This window comes from Symphalangus syndactylus, chromosome 13 (assembly GCF_028878055.3).
Source record: "Symphalangus syndactylus isolate Jambi chromosome 13, NHGRI_mSymSyn1-v2.1_pri, whole genome shotgun sequence".
Classification (NCBI taxonomy): domain Eukaryota; kingdom Metazoa; phylum Chordata; class Mammalia; order Primates; family Hylobatidae; genus Symphalangus; species Symphalangus syndactylus.
In genome coordinates, this window is record NC_072435.2 from 93,892,489 (window position 1) to 93,908,334 (window position 15,846).

Sequence of the window (15,846 nt, forward strand, 5' to 3'; positions counted from 1 at the left end):
CAACTTCTTCCCAGTTATGCCCTTCACATGACTGCCAGTATGAATGGTGCCCTCTGGAGTTGTGCATTACTCTTCTCAACCTCAGTGATGGCAACTCCATCCTTCCAGTTGCTCAGGCCAAAAATTCTGGAGGCATCCTTGACTCCTCTTTTTAACTCATATCTCACATTTACTCTACCAAGAAATTCTATTGATTCAAACTTCAAAATACATAGCACTTGGGGCCAGGCACAGTGGCTCAGGCCTGTAATTCTAGCACTTTGGGAGGCCAAGGTAGGAGGACCCCTTGAGCCCAGAAGTTGCCTGGGCAACATTACGAAACAGTCTCTACAAAAAAACACAAAAATTAGCTGGGCGTGGTGGCATGCGCCTGTGGTCTCAGCTACTCAGGAGGCTGAGGTAGGAGGATCTCTTGAGCCCAGGAGGTTGAGGCTGCAGTGAGCCCTGATTGCGCCACTACACTCCAGCCAAGGTGACAGAGTGAGATCCTGCCTCAAAAAAATAAACAAAGTACATCAGCGCTCTCACCTTCTCCATCACTTTCACTGTAGCCTGAACCACCCACCAACATCTCCCATATGGATTATTGCAATAGACTTCATAGTTCTTGCTTCTGCTATTGCCCTCCTACAATCTACTCTCAATCCAGTAGCCAAAGATCCTTTTTTTGTCTTGAGACAGTCTCACTCTGTTCCCCAGGCTTAAGTGCAGAGGTATGATCATAACTCACTGCAGCCTCGAACTCCTGAGTTCAAGTGATCCTCCCACCTCAGCTCCCCAAGTAGCTGTGACTACAGGTGTGAACCACAACACCCAGTTAATTTTTTTAATTTTTAGTAGAGATGGGGTCTTGCTATGTTGCCCAGCCAAAGACCCTTTAAAACATAAATCTGACTGTATCACTACTCTGTTCAAAACCCTGCAGTTCTCACGAAGTTAGAGTGGAATGATACTTATTCGAGTCTGGGAAAGGGCAAGGTGAAGGAGATGAAGACAGGTTAGTTAATGGGTATAAACATACAATCGGATAGAAAGAATAAATTCTAGGCCAGGCACAGCGGCTCATGCCTACAATCTCAATACTTTGGGAGGTGGAGGCGAGTGGATCACCTGAGGTCAGGAGTTCGAGACCAGTCTGGCCAACATGGTGAAACCCCGTCTCTACTAAAAATACAAAAATTAGCCAAGCGTAGTGGTGCATGCCTGTAATCCCAGGTACTAGCGGGGGCTGAGGCAGAAAAATTGCTTGAATCTGGGAGGTGGAGGTTGCAGTGAGCCGAGATCAAGCCACTGCACTGCAGCCTGGGCAACAGCGAGACTCCGTCTCAAAAAAAAGAGAGAGAGAGAAAGAATAAGTTCTAGTGTTGAATAGCACAGTAGGGTGACTACAGTTAATAATACTTTATTGTATATTTCAAAATAGCTACAAGAGAGGATTTGAAATATTCCCAGCACAGAGAAATAATAAATGTTGCAGGTGATGGGTATGCTGAATATCCTGATTTAATCATTACACATTGTATGCATGTATTAAAATATCACATGCACTCCATAAATATGTATAATTATTATGTATCAATTTTTGTTAATGTTAAAAAAATCCAACAACCCTGAAATGGGTCTCCATTTCCCTAATTATAAAAGCCAAAGTCTTTCCAATGACCTCTAAGGCCCTCAGGCCTCCCAGACAGCTGCATGACTACATCTCTTACTTCCTTCAACTATGTTCAAATTATACCTTTGGCCAGGCGCGGTGGCTCATACCTGTTATCCCAGCATTTTGAGAGACCGAGGCGAGTGGATTACTTGAGGCCAGGAGTTCGACACTATCCTGGCCAACATGGTGAAACCCCATCTCCACAAAAAATTAGCCTGGTGTGGTGGCACAGCTACTCAGGAGGCTGTGGCACAAGATCACTTGAACCCAGGAGGCCAAAGTTGCAGTAAGCCAAGTTCTCACCACTGCACTCCAGCCTGGGTGACAGAGCGAAACTCCCTCTCATGAGGCTTACCTTGACCCATTTAACTTGCTACTGTCCAAACCCCTTTATTCTGCTATTTTTATTTCTGCTCTTACTTCTGTATGATGTATGTATGTACATACTTCAAACATACTTATGTATGATGTATGTATCCATTTATTGTATTCATTGTTTATCAGTATTTCTTCTGTAGGATAAAAGATCTAGAAGAACAAGATGTATTTATTAGAACCTCCCCATGCATCTGAAACAATGTCTGGCACATTGCAGGTTCAATAAGTTAATGAATAACTACAGTGTCTGCCAAGTAATTAAAGATTAGCAAATGTTAATATAGGAACAAGGGTGACACATACGTTGATACTAGTTATAAAGTTTTTCTCTCCATAGCATGTACTTATTTGTTAATATACATGTATATGGAACTGTGCAGGCAGGGTGAAAATTGCAGTTTTTGCAGTCGGAGCTTGGGTGATTCCTGGCCTTTCACCACCTCCTATCTGTGTGATCTTGTAGAAGATTCCCAAATAGGAATAAAAACACTTGTCCCATTGACCTGACAGGCTGAGAAAATAAAATGAATGTGAATCATTTAGCAAGCTGAGATATGCAGCATAGGTCTTTAGGAAGAGCAGGATTTGAAACTTTGAATAACACTCATTGCCATCATGCCATTTTTTCCCGAAGAGAGTTCCATGCCCTCTGTACTGCCAGTCAGATTTTAACCTTTATTTTTGCCCAGTGCTGACAGGGAGGAATCTCTGAGCTCCCTCACCCTGTTCAGGTTAATTGCCCTCTTTTCCTTTCCATTTTCGGAAGATGGACAGCAGGTGCTGCGTTCCCTGCTCCCTGATCTCGCTGACTCAGGCTGCCTCTTACTTTCACCAGGGATGAAAAAGGAGCAGTAACAACACGTGTGTGAGCACTGGCATAGCTTTACGAGAGCTTCAGTGGAAAGGATGTCTCTTCTAAAGGAAGAGATGAAGCTTCTTCTCCCAAGAGTGCAGAACACGGGGCAAACAGTTGATTCAGGAGAACTGGGTTCACTGCCCCAAAGCTCTACGAACTGAGAGACTTGGGGAAGTCCCTTCGATTTCACCAGGAAAAGGACGTCCTCATAGCTATCACAGTGCCCTTTGGCCCTCGCAAAAGTTTTTGGAGGGTCAAAGTGGAAGGAGGCTCCCGCACACTGAGAGTTTGTATTGAGGCTTTTGGTGTAGTTAAGAGTGAAACAGGGGCTGGACGCAGTGGCTCACGCCTGTAATCCCAGCACTTTGGGAGGCCGAGGCAGGTGAATCACCTGAGGTCAGGAGTTCTAGACCAGCCTGACCAACATGGTGAAACCCTGTCTCTACCAGAAATACAAAATTAGCTGGGTGTGGTGGCGCATGCCTGTAATCCAGCTACTTGGGAGACTGAGGCAGGAGAATCGCTTGAACTCGGGAGGCGGAGGTTGCAGTGAGCCAAGATTGCGCCATTGCACTCCAACCTGGGCAACAAGAGCAAAACTGCGTCTCAAAAAAAGAAAAGAGAGAGAGAGTGAAAAAGGGCTGAGCACGGCCGCTTGAGGCCGAGGCGGGTGGATTACTTGAGGTCAGGAGTTTGAGACCAGCCTAACAAGGTGAAGCCCCCGTCTCTACTAAAAATACAAAAGGGAGTGGTGGCGTGCGCCTGTAGTTCCAGCTACTCGAGAGGCTGAGGCAGAGGAATCGCTCGAACCCAGAAGGCGGAGGTTGCAGTGAGCCGAGAGCGTGCCACTGCACTCCTGCCTGGGCGACAGAGCAAGACTCCATCTCAAGTAATAATAACAATGAGAGCAAAAAAGAAAGAAAAGCCAAAACAAGCCTTAGAAACTGCCATTTGTTTAATATCTGCATTAAAAAAATTATCCCTTCCATCAGATGAAAAATACCTTATAATTTATGATGGATAATACATTAATTCGTAGCACACTAGAAACAAGGGATTCCTTAAGACACATATGTGGGGTTTTGTTGTTGTTGTTGTTGTTGTTTTTATTATCTTTAAGGATAATTTGTTGGGTAGGGGTCAGTGAGTTGGGAGTCCTGATTGGTTGGGTCGGAGACGAGACACGTAAGTTCTATAATGAAACGCTTTCAATCATGTCAGTTTATCTGTGCCTGTAAACACACTCCTTTAGAGAAAAGTCAAAAGTTTACAGCCAGGCGCGGTGGCTCATGCCTGTAATCCCAGCACTTTGGGAGGCCGAGGTGGGTGGATCACCTTAGGTCAGGAGTTCGAGACCAGCCTGACCAACATGGTGAATTACCATCTCTACTAGAAATACAAATTGGCCGAGCGTGTTGGCGGGCGCCTGTAATCTCAGCTACTCGGGAGGCTGAAACAGGAGAATCGCTTGAACCCGGGGGCCGGAAGTTGCAGTGAGCCAAGATCGCACCACTGCACTCCAGCCTAGGCAACAAGAGCAAAACTCCTTCTCAAAAAAAAAGTTTACATATAAGGCTCTCTTAGTTATCCCCGGGAAGAGGGTTGATCCTGTCTATGAACAGGTTTAGGATGACACAAATTATCAAATTATCCGATTAGTGCACTTTCCTAACCCTATGTTTAATCAGTGGCACATTCTGGTTTTGAATTATTTAAACGTATTATTATTTAGCCATTTACATACTTATGTTTGTCACTTCCAGGTAAACTGTAGCCGCCTACAGAGAGCGAAACAGAAGTTGGCTGATAAAATTTTGATAAAATTTCATTTGCCCGCACCTGATCATTTCATTGGGCGCTTTTGTGTTACAAAAGTGTGTGGGCCGGGCGCGGTGGCTCACGCTTGTAATCCCAGCACTTTGGGAGGCCGAGGCGGGCGGATCACGAGGTCAGGAGATCGAGACCACGGTGAAACCCCGTCTCTACTAAAAACACAAAAAAATTAGCCGGGCGTGGTGGCGGGCGCCTGTAGTCCCAGCTACTCGGAGAGGCTGAGGCAGGAGAATGGCATGAACCCGGGAGGCGGAGCTTGCAGTGAGCCGAGATTGCGCCACTGCACTCCAGCCTGGGTGACAGAGCGAGACTCCGTCTCAAAAAAAAAAAAAAAAGTGTGTGAATGGCCGGGCGCGGTGGCTCACGCCTGTAAATCCCAGCACTTTGGGAGGCTGAGGCAGGTGGATCACTAGAGGTCAAGAGTTCGAGACCAGCCTGGCCAACATGGGGACCCCCCCCACACCCACCCCCCGTCTCTAGTAAAATACAAAAATTAGCCAGGCATGGTGGTGCGCGCCTGTAATCCCAGCTACTCAAGAGGCTGAGGCAGGAGAATCACTTGAGCCTTGGAGGTGGAGGTTGTAGTGAGCCGAGATCGCACCACTGCACTCCAGCCTAGGGGACAGAGGGAGACTCCCTCTCAAAAAAAAAAAGACTTATGAATTGTTTGAAGAGGCACGAGACCATGGCAACCCTAACTGTCCCAGACATCTGGCAGCCATATGCTATCCTTGAACTTGAACTTCAGAGTGAAAGTATAAATTTGTAAGGGGAAGGCTCTGCCGCAGGTCACATACCAGTGGTCAGTTAAAAAAAAAAAAAAACAAAAAAACCTCAAGCCGGCAACCTACGTCATTTAGAAAGCGTCAAGAGCCTGGGAAAAACTATTTTCACACACTTCTCTAGCACTAACATGGGAAGCGCGTTTGCTTCACGTATTCCACACCTTTTATTCTTCCCACCAACATCAAGAATACAAGGCGCCCAGAGAGGACAAAGCGCCCAGAGAGGACAATAAGCCTAAGCAGCGGCTCCAAGAGACCGGACTTTCGTACTTCCCAGGGGCAGGCGGAAGGTGATGGAGCGCTGGAAGGATCTTACTGCTCCTTGAAGGGCTATCTGAGAAAAAAAATAGTCCAACGACTCCTCGTTAGTATAGTGGTTAGTATCCCCGCCTGTCACGCGGGAGACCGGGGTTCAATTCCCCGACGGGGAGGTGTGTGGCCATAATTTTGGCGACAGTTACTATTTTCTGTATCATTCAATGACAGGACACTCCTGTTAAACATAATGTAGAGGTGTGTGTCCATGTTTTTTGGCGACAGTTACTATTTTCTGTATCATTCAATGACAGGACACTCTTGTTAAACATAATATGCTAAACCAGCTCCCTTAAGTGCACAACCATGTCTTCAAAATGGTGACTTTTAGGCTTAATGCACACCATGAAGTGAAAGCCTCCCCTGAGAGAAAATGCCTTACATTTTTTTTGCAGGAAGGGAGGAAAGGGAAAAAGAAAACGCTCTGCCAAGACCTCTGCCCTTGCCTCCAGCCGCCATCTTGTGAAGGCCTGCGCAGGCTTAGTGGCGCCCGTCCAGATTACAACTCGAGGTCGCGAACTCAGCGCGCGGAACCCGTGGCGGGAGGGGAGAAAGGGCGGAGTCTCGCGCCTAACGGGGCGGGGGCAGGGCGGGTAAGAACGGAAATCATTTAGTAAAGAAAAGGAAGGGCCAATTTCCTTTGATCCTGGAGACCCGACTAAACGGGAAGCCCCGTTCTCCCGCTTCCGCTGGTTACGTCCCAGCCTTGATTAGAGGACTAGCAGTCAGGAAAGTTTGGAGAAAGCTGAAGGAATCGGTCTCCTGGTCCGACAGATACTGGGTGGAGGGGAAGAGAGTAAATGGAAGAGAAAGACAGGTACCCCTGGAAAAAAACGCCATTTACTGGTGTCCTAAGAAATTGCGCGAGCCACAGCTCAGCAGGACCTCGTGGCGCAACGGTAGCGCGTCTGACTCCAGATCAGAAGGCTGCGTGTTCGAATCACGTCGGGGTCAAGTTTTTTTTTTTTCTCCCGTATTTTAAACTACCGACTGCTAGAAGCTGAGGTGTATTCCTGCCGCCACTTTTCTTGAATGTTAGAATTAAGTTTTCCTCTTTAAGGTATTATGATACTAATCCTTGGTTTGCAGGAAGATACGATTTAGTCTACATCGAAGAGCCTCAAGGCTGATGTTTTTATCATTTGGCCTTTTAAAGTGAGTTTTGTTGTCACTTAACATGCATAATGTGTAAAGAGGTGGACTATTACTGCTGTGCATTAGTGGGTGTATCAGTCCACTAGTCTATCATTAATTTTTTTTTTTTTTTTTTTTTTTTTTGAGACGGAGTCTTTCTCTGTCCCCCAGGCTGGAGTGTAGTGGCGCGATCTCGGCTCACCACAACCTCCACCTCCTGGGTTCACGCCATTCTCCTGCCTCAGCCTCCCGAGTAGCTGGGACCACAGGCGCCCGCCAACACGCCCGGCTAATTTTTTGTATTTTTTAGTAGAGACGGGGTTTCACTGTGTTAGCCAGGATGGTCTCGATCTCCTGACCTCGTGATCCACCCGCCTCGGCCTCCCAAAGTGCTGGGATTACAGGCTTGAGCCACCGCGCCCGGCCCCAGTCCACTAGTCTATCACAGGAAGTGTACAATATACGGTACAAGCTGTTTTTTCCAAACAGTTTTAGGCTGTTTGCCTTTTGAAAGAGAGTACAATAGTGTGTAATTTCTAATTTTGAATATTATGCTAATCAAGTGTCTTAGCCCTTACTGTGTGCCAACACTGTGAACAACCTCACAATGTGTGACTATTATCCCACTTTTACAAATGTGGCTGTGGCTCACAGGGTTAGTGACCTACCAAGGGTCACCCAAGATTCTGAACCAGGTGAGTGACTCTGGATCCCTCTTTATAAATACTTTATAATAAAGGTGGAAACAGTTGAAAGAATGTGTGACCGCCAGGCTCGGTGGCTCACACCTGTAATCCCAGCACTTTGGAAGGCCAAAGTGTGTGGATCACGAGGTCAGAAGTTCAAGACCAGCCTGGCCAACATGGTGAAACCCCGTTTCTACTGAAAATACAAAAATTAGCTGGGCGTGGTGGGGTGCACCTGTAATCCCAGCTACTCCGGAGGCTGAGGCAGAAGAATTGATTGAACCCGGGGGGGCGGAAGTTGCAGTGAGCCTGGGTGACCAAGCAAGACTCCTTCTGGAGGTGGGTCGGGGGGAAGAATGTGTGAAAAGCTGTTGGACTGGGCACCTTTTATGTTTTCACCGATTATGCGAGTGATGACTAGTCACCACTTTTGACTATTAATCTCTTTAATAGCAGGGAGCAAAGCTTGCTCGTTCACGTTTGTAAGCTCCAGGACTCTTAGTACTAAATAGTGCCCTACACGTAAGTGTCAAATATTTGTTGAACAAAAAATGAATAGCAAGACTATGAGAAATTAATAGTTTTAGATTTTGATGATATGTTTTGTAAAATTCCTGAGGTTTTCTGCTTAGTATTTTGAAAATACCAAACACTAATTTCTTTTGATTCAACCTAATGTAGCAGTATACCTGGAAATTATATTTGCACATGGTGTGGTTTGTTCTTCCCTCTCCTGTTTGGATTAAAATTAGATCATCTATTTTAGCAGGTATTTATGGACTGCCAACTCTGATGAGCCTGATACTGTGCTAAGCACTAAGGATGAGGATACACTGAGTAAAAATGGGTTTTTTTGAGCATCAGGAGACAGATATGTTAAGCCACCAAATGCCATAATGTGTTGGGGTAAGTTCATGTTACTTGTTAAGAACCATGAAAGTAGCATGAACAGAGTGGTATGGGGGTGCTAAAACAGTGGACATTAACTCCACATTGGGTTGTATAAGGCTATAACAAGGTAATACAACCTCCCCATCTACATCACAAAAATATGGTTTTGTCCAAATGAGTTAACATGATTGGTCCAAGCTAAGATATACGTAGTATATGCAAATGATGCCAGAAGGAAGAAATGGCTTCTGTTATGGGCTGAATTTTTTTTTTTTTTGAGACGTTGTCTCACCCTGTCGCCCAAGCTGGAGTGCAATGGCAACCTCCGCCTCCCAGGTTCAAGCAATTCAGCCTCCCAAGTAGCTGGGATTACAAGCGCACCCCACTACACCCAGCTAATTTTTTTTGTTGGTTTTTTTTTTTTTTTTGGTATCTTTATAAATAGGCCTTCCAAAGTGCTGGGATTACAGGTGTGAGCCACTGAGCCCGGCGGTCACACATTCTTTCAACTGTTTCCACCTTTATTATAAATGTTTCACCATGTTGGCCAGACTGGTCTCGAACTCCTGACCTCATGATCCACCTGCGTTGGCCTCCCAAAGTGCTGGGATTACAGGCGTGAGCCACCACACCCAGTTTATGGGCTGAATTTCATCTCCCCAACATTCATATGTTGAAGCCCTCACTCCTAGTACCTCAGAATGATCGTAAGACCTCATTAAGTATGCTAGGTGCAGTGGCTCACACCTGTAATCCCAGCACTTTGGGAGGCCGAGGCAGGTGGATCACGAGATCAGGAGTTGGAGCCCAGCCTTGCCAACATGGTGAAACCCCATCTCTACTAAAAATACAAAAATTAGCCGGGCATGGTGGCGGGTGCCTATAATTCCAGCTACTCCGGAAGCAGGCAGGAGAATTGCTTGAACCCAGGAGGCAGAGGTTGCAGTGAGCCAGGATTGCGCCACTGCACTCTAGCCTGGGTGACAGAGCAAGACTCCGTTTAAAGAAAAAAAAAAAGACATTAAGTAAAAATGAGGCCATTAGGGTGGGTCCTAATCCAGTCTGACTGGTGTCATAAGAGGAAATTTGGACAACCAGACACCAAGGATGTGTGCACACAGGGGAAAGGCCACGTGAGGACACAGCAAGAGAGTAGCTATCTACAAGCCAAGGTCTAGGAAGAAGCCAACCCTGCTGGCCTCTTGATCTTAGACTTCTAGCCTCAAGATCTCTGAGAAAATAAATATCTGTTTACTTTTATTATGGTAGCCCTAGCAAACGAATACAGCTTCCGTCAAGAACTACTAGTTCTGCAGAATGGCTGGAGAGGTAAATAGGCGTCAGCATACAGGATCAGTGTGCCATTCCAACTAATTTAGATTTTATTCTGAGGGCAATGCAGAACTATAATTCATGACTAAGACAATCCAACCAGCTTCACAAAGACTAAAAAATGGCCAAGAACTGTTCCTGGACCACCATCCTGGGAATAAGTTAGAAATGCAAATTTTCAGGCCTCACCTCCGAACTACAGTCTCAGAAAATTGGGTGTGGGGCACAGCAACAAACCTTCCACGCCATTTCGATGCAAGCTAAAGTTTGAGGACCTCCGGCCTATAAAGCAAGGCAAGACTAGAGGTCCTACTTACCCCACAGGTTAAAAGGATCAAATAAGATAAAATACATCAAAATGTTTTTGAAGCTGTTATACATGTCGTTATTAATACTGTTATGGCTTAAAACTGTCACTTCCCAGGTCCTAGATTCTTTCCCAAGGCTGGACATCTGTAGTTTTTTAGAATGCTCCATCTGATGACTTTCTATAACTTTGAAATGACTGCAAATTTGACACTTTTTAACTTAATCTTCTATACTCATGATATAGGGATGATATACGGAAAGAGTTTTATAGGAAAGGTGGAAACAAAGAGCTATCAAGAGCTATGAAGTGTCAAGATTTGAACTGAAACATGGACCTGTCTAGAAAAGACAGCTCTGTGGATTTGTTCTATTTCACTAAGAAATGTCTATTCATGTATTCTTCCAAGAGGACTTATCCACTACTATAGAATGCTCTGAGCATTTATTTCACCTGTTTAATAGCCTAGCTTTCTTTTCTGAGATTATTTTAGTTACTTAAATCCTGTGAAAGAAAGAAAAATCTCAGTGTTAGCAGGGTCCCAATCCAGACCACAAGAGAGGGTTCTTGAACCTCACACAAGAAAGAATTCAAGGAGAGTCCATAAAATGAAAGCAAGTTTATTAGGTAAAGGAATAAAGAATGGCTACTCCATAGGCAGAGCAGCCCAGAGGGCTGCTGATTGCCCATTTTTGTGGTTATTTCTTCATCATATGCTAAACAACGGGTGGATTATTCATGCCTCCCCTTTTTAGACCATATAGGGTAAACTCCTGACATTGCCATGGCATTTGTGAACTGTCATGGTGCTGGTGGGAGTGTAGCAGTGAGGACAACCAGAGGTCACTCTCATCGCCATCTTGGTTTTGGTGGGTTTTGGCAGGCCACCGCAACCTGTTTCACCAGCAAGGTCTTTATGACCTGTGTCTTTTTTTTTTTTTTTTTTTTTTGAGACAGAGTCTCACTCTCGCCCAGGCTGGAGTGCAGTGGTGCAATCTTGGCTCACTGCAACCTCCACCTCCCGGATTCAAGCAATTCTCCTGCCTCAGCCTCCTGAGTAGATGGGACTACAGGCGCACGCCACCACGCCCGGCTAATTTTTGTATTTTTAGTAGAGACAGGGTTTCACCATGTTGGTCAGGCTGGTCTCGAACTCCTGACCTCATGATCCACCTGCCTTGGCCTCCCAAAGTGCTGGGATTACAGGCGTGAGCCACCGTGCCCGGCCTATGACCTGTATCTTGTGCCAACCTCCTATCTCATCTTGTGACTTAGAATGCCTTAACCGTCTGGAATGCAGCCCAGTAGGTCTCAGCCTCATTTTACCCACCCTTTTTTTTTTTTTTTTTTTGCGTCAGAGTTTTGCTCGTTGCCCAGGCTGGAGTGCAATGGCACGATCTTGGCTCACTGCAACCTCCACCTCCCAGGTTCAAGTGATTCTTCTGCCTCAGCCTCCGGAGTAGCTGGGATTACAGGCATGTGCCACCACGCCCAGCTAATTTTGTATTTTTAGTAGAGACGGGGTTTCTCCATGTTGATCAGACTAGTCTCAAACTCCTGACCTCAGGTGATCCACCCGCCTCGGCCTCCCAAAGTGCTGGGATTCAAGGCATGGGCCACCGTGCCCGGCCTTACCCACCCTCTTTTTAACATGGAGGTGCTGTGGTTCAAACCCCTCTAACATCAGGACCCCAAAAATGACTAAGCCAAAGGGAAAGTCAAGCTGGGAAGTGCTTAGGGCAAACCTGCCTCCCATTCTACTCCCAAAAAAAAGATAGCTACTAAGATAAAAAAGCTATATACCTCCCTCACGATTTGACCACAAAGAAATTCCTTGTGGACAAAGGACAGACAGAGATTCAAAGTCATCCCTCTGCTCATGAGATAAATGCATATCTGATTGCCCTTTTTTTTCCCTAAGCCAGACTAAGGCATAAGTGATTATTCCTGTAAATAGTGCATTCAGTGAAAGGCTAATCAGAAACTCAAAAGAATGCAACCATTGGTCTTTTATCTACCTATGACCTGGAACACCCCCCGAACCCCCCAACCCCCACTTGTATTAATAGTTGTCCCGCCTTTCTGGATGGGACCAATGTACATCTTACACATATTGATTGATGTTTCATGTCTCCCTAAAATGTATAAAACCAAGCTGTGCCACACAACCTTGGGCACATGTCGTCAGGACCTCCTGAGGCTGTGTCATGGGTGTGTCCTTAACCTTGGCAAAATAAACTTTCTAAATTGATTGAGACCTGTCTCCGATTCTCTTGGTTTACAGATCAATGTATTCTGGACGAACTAATAAAATGGAGCTTTTGGATACGCAGAATTGAAATGCAGACCTGAATTCTTTTTTTTTTTTTCTTTTTTTTTTATTAATTTTTTTTGCACACAAAAACAATAAACATTTTCTAAAAATACATACAAACAAAAAGATGCGTATCAAACATATTAGGAAGGTTGCACATGGGAAGTCGGGGAATAGAAATGGGGGGTGGGAGTTAAAATAAATGAGAGAGGGACTTTATATGGATCAGTGATAATAACTCAATCCTCTATTTGACAAAGAAGAGGGAGAAGGAAGAGGAAGAAAAAGAAAGTGGGATAAAGGATCAGAAAGGGAGGAAAATAGAAAAAATTAGAGTATGACTCCAGGGTAGACCTGTTTTGTTGTCATTGAGTTGGTTGGTTGGTTTGTCTGTTGTATTTTTCATGTTTCGCCAAGTTGGCCAGACTGGTCTCGAACTCCTAGCCCGAAGAGATCAACCCGCCTCGCCCCCCAGAGTGCCGGGACCACCGGCGTGAGCCACCACGTCCAGCCACCACGTCCAGCCCCCACATTGCTTCTGGCCTCCGTGGTAGATCTCCCAGACGGGGCGGCCAGGCAGAGACGCTCCTCACTTCTTCCCAGACGATAGGTGGCCGGGCAGAGGCGCTCCTCACTTCCCAGACGGTGGGTGGCCGGGCAGAGGCGCTCCTCACTTCCCAGACGGTGGGTGGCCGGGCAGAGGCGCTCCTCACTTCCCAGACGGTGGGTGGCCGGGCAGAGGCGCTCCTCACTTCCCAGACGGTGGGTGGCCGGGCAGAGGCGCTCCTCACTTCCCAGACGGTGGGTGGCCGGGCAGAGGCGCTCCTCACTTCCCAGACGGGGCGGCTGGGCAGAGGCGCTCCTCACTTCCCAGACGATGGGTGGTCGGGCAGAGGCGCTCCTCACTTCCCAGACGATGGGTGGTCGGGCAGAGGCGCTCCTCACTTCCCAGACGATGGGTGGTCGGGCAGAGGCGCTCCTCACTTCCCAGACGGGGCAGCCGGGCAGAGGCGCTCCTCACCTCCCAGACGATGGGTGGCCGGGCAGAGGCGCTCCCCACTTCCCAGACGGTGGGTGGCCGGGCAGAGGCGCTCCTCACTTCCCAGACGGTGGGTGGCCGGGCAGAGGCGCTCCTCACTTCCCAGACGGTGGGTGGCCGGGCAGAGGCGCTCCTCACTTCCTCCCGGACGGGGCGGCCGGGCAGAGGCGCTCCTCACTTCCCAGACGATGGGTGGCCGGGCAGAGGCGCTCCTCACTTCTTCCCGGACGGGGCGGCCGGGCAGAGGCGCTCCTCACTTCTTCCCGGACGGGGCGGCCGGGCAGAGGCGCTCCTCACTTCTTCCCGGACGGGGCGGCCGGGCAGAGGCGCTCCTCACCTCCCAGACGGTGGGTGGCCGGGCAGAGGCGCTCCTCACCTCCCAGACGGTGGGTGGCCGGGCAGAGGCGCTCCTCACCTCCCAGACGGTGGGTGGCCGGGCAGAGGCGCTCCTCACCTCCCAGACGGTGGGTGGCCGGGCAGAGGCGCTCCTCACTTCCCAGACTGTGGGTGGCCGGGCAGAGGCGCTCCTCACCTCCCAGACGGTGGGTGGCCGGGCAGAGGCGCTCCTCACCTCCCAGACGGTGGGTGGCCGGGCAGAGGCGCTCCTCACTTCCCAGACTGTGGGTGGCCGGGCAGAGGCGCTCCTCACCTCCCAGACGGTGGGTGGCCGGGCAGAGACGCTCCCCACCTCCCAGATGGGGCGGCGGCCGGGCAGGGGCTGCAATCCCAGCACCCTGGTAGGCCAAGGCAGGCGGCTGGGAGGCGGAGGCTGCCGCGAGGCCAGAGCATGCCACCGCACTCCAGCCCGGGCAACACCGAGCACCGGGTGAGCGAGACTCCGTCTGCAGTCCCAGTACCTCGGGAGGCTGAGGCGGGCAGAGCACTCGGCATCAGGAGCTGGCGACCAGCGTCTCCAAGATGGCGAACGCGTGCCTGCAGCCGAAGGAGAAAAAGCAGGCAGCGGTGCCGCGCGCCGGTAGTCCCAGGCAGTCCGCGGCGTGGGCAGGAGGGAGCCGAGTAGATTGCAGCCTGGGCCACAGAGAAAAAGGAAGGAAGGCAGGCAGGCAGGCAGGCAGGCAGGCGGGCGGGCGGGCAGGCAGGCAGGCTGCAGACCTGAATTCTGATAAGCCAAATGGTTCTCCAACTTAGCACTCTCACTTAAAAAGAAAAATATGGTTTTAAAATCATACGTGTTCACTGTGGAAATCTACAGAAATACAGAAATATAAATAATAAAAAGAAAACAAGAATCACCTGTGCCTCAGTACCCAAGAGAAAGTACTCCATATATTTAGTATTTTTTTCTTTGCTTTTTTTTTTTTTTTTTTTTTTGCCTCCCCAATAGCTGGGACTACAGGAGCACACCACCATGCCCAGCTAATTTTTTTTTTTTTTTTTTTTTTTTTTAGACTGAGTTCCGCTTGTTGCCCACGCTGGAGTGCAATGGCGAGATCTTGGCTCACTGCAACCTCCGCCTCCCAGGTTCAAGCGATTCTCCTGCCTCAGCCTCCCAAGTAGCTGGGGATTAGAGGTGCCCACCACCACACCTGGATAATTATTGTATTTTTAGTAGAGACAGGGTTTCCCCACGTTGGCCAGGCTGGTCTTGAACTCTGACCTTAGGTGATCCGCCCACCTCGGCCTCCCAAAGTGCTGGGATTACAGACGTAAGCCACCGCGTCTGGACCCACCTAATTTTTGGTTATTTTTAGTAGAGACAGGGGTCTCCCTATGTTGCCCAGGCTGGTCTCAAACTCCTGAGCTCAAGGGATCCTCCCACCTCAGCCTTCCAAAGTACTGGGATTATAGGCGACAGCCACCAAGCCAGCGTCATATTCTTAAATGTCAAAACGTTTTTACTACTGTGCATTATTTTGTCATATGGATATATCATAAACAACCAATTCCTTACTATTGGAGATAGAGATTTTCAATTATTTTCACCATTATAAATGAAGCAATAAATACCTTTATAAATGAATTCCACATTTGATTATATCTTTAGAATAAATTATCAGAAATAGCTTAAGGGAGCTAAACTTTTTTTTTTTTTTGAGAGACTGAGTCTCGTTCTGTTGCCCAGGCTGGAGTGCAATGGTGCCATCTCAGCTCACTGCAACCTCTGCCTCCCAGGTTCAAGCAATTCTCCTACCTCAGGCTCCCAAGTAGCTGGTATTACAGGCGCATGCCACCAGGCCCGGCTAACTTGTATTTTTAGTAGAGACGGGCTTTCACCATGTTGGTCAAGCTGGTCTCGAACTCCTGACGTGATCTGCCCACCTTGGCCTCCCTAAGTGCTGGGATTACCAGCGTGAACCA

The 15,846-nt window shown here is 48.0% G+C and overlaps 2 long non-coding RNA genes and 2 other non-coding genes across 5 annotated transcripts; 3 read left to right on the forward strand and 1 right to left on the reverse strand.

Annotated features, from left to right (window-relative positions):
- Positions 1-2,050: 2,050 nt before the first annotated feature.
- Positions 2,051-5,837, reverse strand: LOC134732041 (uncharacterized). The gene is made up of 3 exons (XR_010114915.1): positions 5,671-5,837; positions 4,632-4,669; positions 2,051-2,538 (listed from the first exon to the last, which is right to left on the reverse strand). It is a non-coding gene; the product is annotated as an uncharacterized lncRNA (long non-coding RNA).
- A 31-nt stretch (positions 5,838-5,868) lies between these two features.
- On the forward strand, positions 5,869-5,940 carry TRNAD-GUC (transfer RNA aspartic acid (anticodon GUC)). The gene has a single exon. It is a non-coding gene; the product is annotated as a tRNA-Asp (tRNA).
- A 481-nt stretch (positions 5,941-6,421) lies between these two features.
- Positions 6,422-12,525, forward strand: LOC129460597 (uncharacterized). 2 transcript variants are annotated; one of them, XR_008650269.1, is made up of 3 exons: positions 6,422-6,884; positions 8,414-8,550; positions 12,459-12,525. It is a non-coding gene; the product is annotated as an uncharacterized lncRNA (long non-coding RNA). The 2 variants fall into 2 exon arrangements; XR_008650270.2 differs by lacking the exon at positions 6,422-6,884 and adding an exon at positions 7,489-7,653.
- On the forward strand, positions 6,707-6,778 carry TRNAW-CCA (transfer RNA tryptophan (anticodon CCA)). Its single transcript has one exon. It is a non-coding gene; the product is annotated as a tRNA-Trp (tRNA).
- Positions 12,526-15,846: the final 3,321 nt, after the last annotated feature.